Below are 4,963 nucleotides of genomic sequence, written 5' to 3' on the forward strand. Positions count from 1 at the left end.
CAGAAGTAACTCTTTTGTACAGCCGCCCCCGTATTCGCAAGGCATATACGTCTACCTTAACCCATTGATACCTGATGCAGTATTTGCGTGTATATCCCTCATTTGTGTGTGTATCCCTTTAAGGTCTTAAAGGGATACACACACAAATGCTCCATCAGGTATCAATGGGTTAAAGAGTTACTGTGGGTAAAGGGGGTTGGGTCAGTTCAACTTGGGGCAGAGCAGGTCCAGAAGCCTGCCTGGATGCTGCTGCTGCTGATGATCATTATTATTCACAGAATCAGGTATCATTTTGAAACACCCTCCATCACCCCAGCCTCGACATCCTAGAAATGTCATTTTTTGGAAAATTATTCAGAAGATTATTTTAGACATTGAAGTGAAAAAACAATCAAGCAAACACAGTGTGCACGCATTTACCCAGATCCACACTCGCTCTCTCTCTCACTCACTCACTCACTCACTCACTCACTCACACACACACACACACACACACACACACACACACACACACACACACACACACACACACACACACACACACACACACACACACACACACACACACACACACACACACAAGGTGAGGTGGATGCCTTGACCTCTCCTGCCTGGTTCCATAGGCTGTTCCTTGACCCTTGCTAGGGTAAGCTGCTTTTGGCTAATCAATGGACATAAGTTAAGTTAATTGCCATGTCACAATGTCAGAGACACCACACATTCACCATTGTGGACTACGGGTGGGTGGGGGTGTGTGGGTGGTGGTGGGGGAGTGGTTGTGTGTGTGTTGGGGGGTGGGTGGTGGTGGGGGTGGGGGCAGCTCTAAGAGGATTACAGAGACCAGATGTCCGTGTTCAGTTTTGGCTTTAGTCCAGACAGGTTCGGGTCAGACTGGCCGGGGTTAGTCAATTTGTCCCATTGCATTTCCAAGGAGATCAGAATTTCTGCACTGATAATTGTGTCTCCCTGATGCTCGCAGGCGCTGACAGTTACAGTAATGAAAACCATATCATAACAACAGCAAGAGCATGTAGTACAGCGCACGCTATCATGGAAGGTTAGACAAATCAGCCCATAAGTTAGAGACAGTGCTGCACTAACGGGCTAGCTCGCTTTTTGCAATTTGCATAACATTTCACTATAACCTTTATGTAAATAATTGAAGTGCTATTTGAATTATTCATCAAAAGTGGCTATAAAGCCAAGGGAGCCCCTCAATAGGGCAGTATTCCATTCTTTTTTATGTTCTTTACTGTAGTGACTCAATGTATTTATTGTAAAAGCCATTACCGCATTGGTTTGTTGATGCCTGGCTAAATGCACGACGTGAATGTATATAGCCTCCTGCGAGCACGTAAAATGCTCGTCGCTGTTGCCACTATGTCTACATGTCGCGGTTTTACAGTGTGCAGTAGTACGTGTGCGTGCAACAGCCTGTGATGTATAAAGACACTATTAAAACCTATTACTGTACGTGTTCACCGATAGGCTGTTTCTGTGGAGATGATGGCACCTCCTCTGCGTTATCTACCTGTCCTGTGGGGAACAGCAGCACAAGATTGATCTGTACTTCTTCATAAAGCAGCATGTAGGCCTGTGGCTGTCATACTGGATGCTGGAGGGAGAGAGAGGGAGAGAGAGAGGGGGGGGGGGGAGAGAGAGAGGGGGGGGGGGAGGGGGAGGGGGAGAGAGAGGGAGAAGGAGAGAGAGAGAGAGGGGGGGGGGAGAGAGAGAGGGGGAGGGGGAGAGAGAGAGAGGGGGAGGGGGAGAGAGAGAGGGGGAGGGGGAGAGAGAGAGGGGGGGAGAGAGAGAGGGAGAAGGAGAGAGAGAGAGGGAGGGGGGGGAGAGAGAGAGAGAGAGAGAGGGGGGGGGGGGGAGAGAGAGAGAGGGGGGAGGGAGAGAGAGAGGTGTGAAGTGTAAAGCAGTTGAGAGGCCATGCATGATACAGTATACTGTATATATTACAGATCAGCTTAAAGCCCCCAAACCTCCAGTTGTCAACTTTTTAACATCCGTCATAAAGGCCCTGTTGCCCTCTCCGGTGGATGGAGAGGGGTAGGTAGGTGGATGGGTAGGGGTAGGTAGGGGACAGACCTGCGCTGGCAAAGGGTCTTGAAGCTCGTTCCTCCCCACACCTGAAGCTGGGGCCACCCCGACTGCACCGAGCTTTTGTCACTCTGTCACCGTCTCTTTTCTCTCTGACTTATGTCCCCTGAAGGCATCCTTGGGACTCCATTACTTCTACATGTATTGTGGGAATGTCAGGACCCCCCTATGTGGGGAGCGGTGGCGGCGCGGCGGGCGTGTCAGATTGATGGGTGGAGGTCTAACTGTGACCCGGCTGACTTTCACTCTTACCACAGAGACAGATTTATGGGGCCGTGTGCGTTATGGGAGAGAGCGGTGCGCGCTCCCAGGGTACGTGCTGTTAAAGCAAGGGAAAGGCTTTGCAACTGGTCTGCTGAAGTTTGGTGAGATAAAATGTCTAAAATGCAAATATTATGTTCACATGCGCAAAGAAACGGAGAGAAAGCCTTTTCTCACCATGAAGGCATTACATGAAGGAGACATATCTACAAACATGAAGGAGACATGACTACAAACATGAAGGAGACAGGACTACAAACAGGCAGTAGTTTCACACTGAAGCAGCGTGATGGAAAGTAATGGGTGTTGTGGTTGAGGAGGTGGATGGGTGTGTACATTTGCTTTCAATTCTGAAGTTGGGTTCAATTCCAAACGTATGCTGAGAAGTTTTGTTTTTCTACTGTGAGGGCACTTTAAAGTTAAAAGTCTTATTTCACCATGACTGAAACCTTACCTTAACCTTACCCTAATCATCTTCGGTAATATTAAATTGTGTGTGGTGTAAAAAAGATGTTTTTGTTTTTTTAAAGAAATTTCTATTTGAATTCCAGGCGACCCCACTTAAGGTTGCGACACTAAGTTTGGGAACCACTGCCTTACCCCCAAGCAATCTCACTTCCCTAAACCTGATTTAACCCTTGGCTATAACCACTTTAACCACTTTAGCTATCGCCCTTTTCATGTGCTAAACAGATGAAAACACCATGCCCAGTTTGTGGTGTTGTCACATCATTCAATTCACATCTTCACATCATTCATGTCGACATGTAACATGTAACATGTAATCAGCATTTCAGAGTTTGTGCTCATTTCACAAGATTTTATGAGACTGTGTTGGATTTTCACTGGGAAACCAAATGTGGGATGCTGGCAGTGTGAGAAAATACATATACACTTTTGAACTGCAAGCCGTTTCGTAATGGAGTACAGTGTGTGTATTTAACATGACACACATCATACACACACAGAGAATCTGCTAAGGTTTTAGATGTTCTAGTGTCCCATGCAAACGTGCCTTTCCTTCAATTCCACACTACAGTGCCTGCACAGGTCCAGTTGTCAGTTGAGTGCATTAGGAGGGCCCGTTTGGTTTCGCTCCAGAGGAGCAGCAGTTTGGTTTCTCTCCAGAGGAGCAGCACCGGGCCCAGAGCAGCACCGGGCCCAGAGCAGCACCGGGCCCAGAGCAACAGAGCCCAGGCCTTGTAATCACTGTCCTGTCTCTGCCTCCGCGTCTCTCTGTGTCTGTGTTCTGCGTTACTATTGGAGTTGACAGCCTCTCAGCGGGGGGAGGGCTTTGAACCTGAGGGCTCCTCTCTCTCTACCAGAGGCTAATAGCTACTTCAGAACAGGACCGGCCCTAAACAAACATTTACTGCTGTAAAGACGAGCTCGCCCCCTAACCATGTAGGTCAGCAGGCCTTTTTACAGCCAGCTCTTTATGGAGACGGATGCCAGAGATGGACAAATAGCAGGACATTAGCTGTCAGCAGCGCCGGCAGGAGCCACATCTGACCGCACGTTAATAGATGTCTGTTGGTGGGGAGGAAGTGGCTCATAAAGGAGGAGGAGACTCTTATCTTCTGAGGACCCTGTGTATTTGTGTCACAGCCAAGACTGACCACAGCCAGGCCAGGCCAGGAGGAGACTCTTATCTTCTGAGGACCCTGTGTGTTTGTGTCACAGCCAAGGCTGACCACAGCCAGGCCAGGCTAGGGCCAGAGATGGCCTGCACTCCACTACCGTCTTGGGCCACGGTGATGAATTATAATACTATAGTGCCACAGGCATCTGGTCGTCTTCACAGCGCACAACACTGAGCGTGATTAGTCAACACACTAAATAGATCTTTTTGAGGGGGGAAGTGTAACGTAATGCTGTGATTCTTTCTGACAGCATCATCAGTTCATCCAACAAGTTTGATTTGGCGACAGGCTGCGCCGGGTCTCTCTCTCTCTCTGCCTGAGGACCCGGGTGTCTCTCTCTCTCTCTCTCTCTCTCTCTCTGCCTGAGGACCCGGGTGTCTCTCTCTCTCTCTCTCTCTCTCTCTGTGCCTGAGGAGCTGCGCTCTCTCCCGCTCCACATGCTCACACCTTTAACGACTTCTTAAATGTCACAGAATGCCAGGCGGAGGGATAAAAGCGTTGGACCTCCTCCTGCTTGCCAGTGATCCTCGCTAGGTGTTTTACTACGCTACGATGCTGCCGGGCAGGACATCAGGCACTCAGGTGTGGCCCAGATTTCAGCAGGACCGGCTGGTGACATGATTTAATGCGCCTGCTACTAAGGAGCCAAAGTGAGGAGAGCTTCCTTGTCAGCAGGCAGAACACTGATGGAGCACGGCACTCCTTCACACATGTATCCGTTGCACATGTTACTAAAGGAATCCATCACATGTGGTTAGTTACACTGTCAGGTCTTCAGATTATAAAGCTCTCTCAGTGGTGCTCCTCAACCAGCTCCATCACACATGCTTTTCTTCTGCTTCTTCTTCTTCAGAGCAGAGCACATTTTAAACCGGTGTAAGCTGACTGTATATATATTCCCTGGGGAGAGAGTGAACTACCGCTGTGATGAAATAAGCATCGTCCCTACTCCA

The sequence above is a fragment of the Poromitra crassiceps genome, assembly GCF_964638095.1.
Source record: "Poromitra crassiceps genome assembly, chromosome: 14".
In the NCBI taxonomy this organism is placed as follows: Eukaryota; Metazoa; Chordata; class Actinopteri; order Beryciformes; family Melamphaidae; genus Poromitra; species Poromitra crassiceps.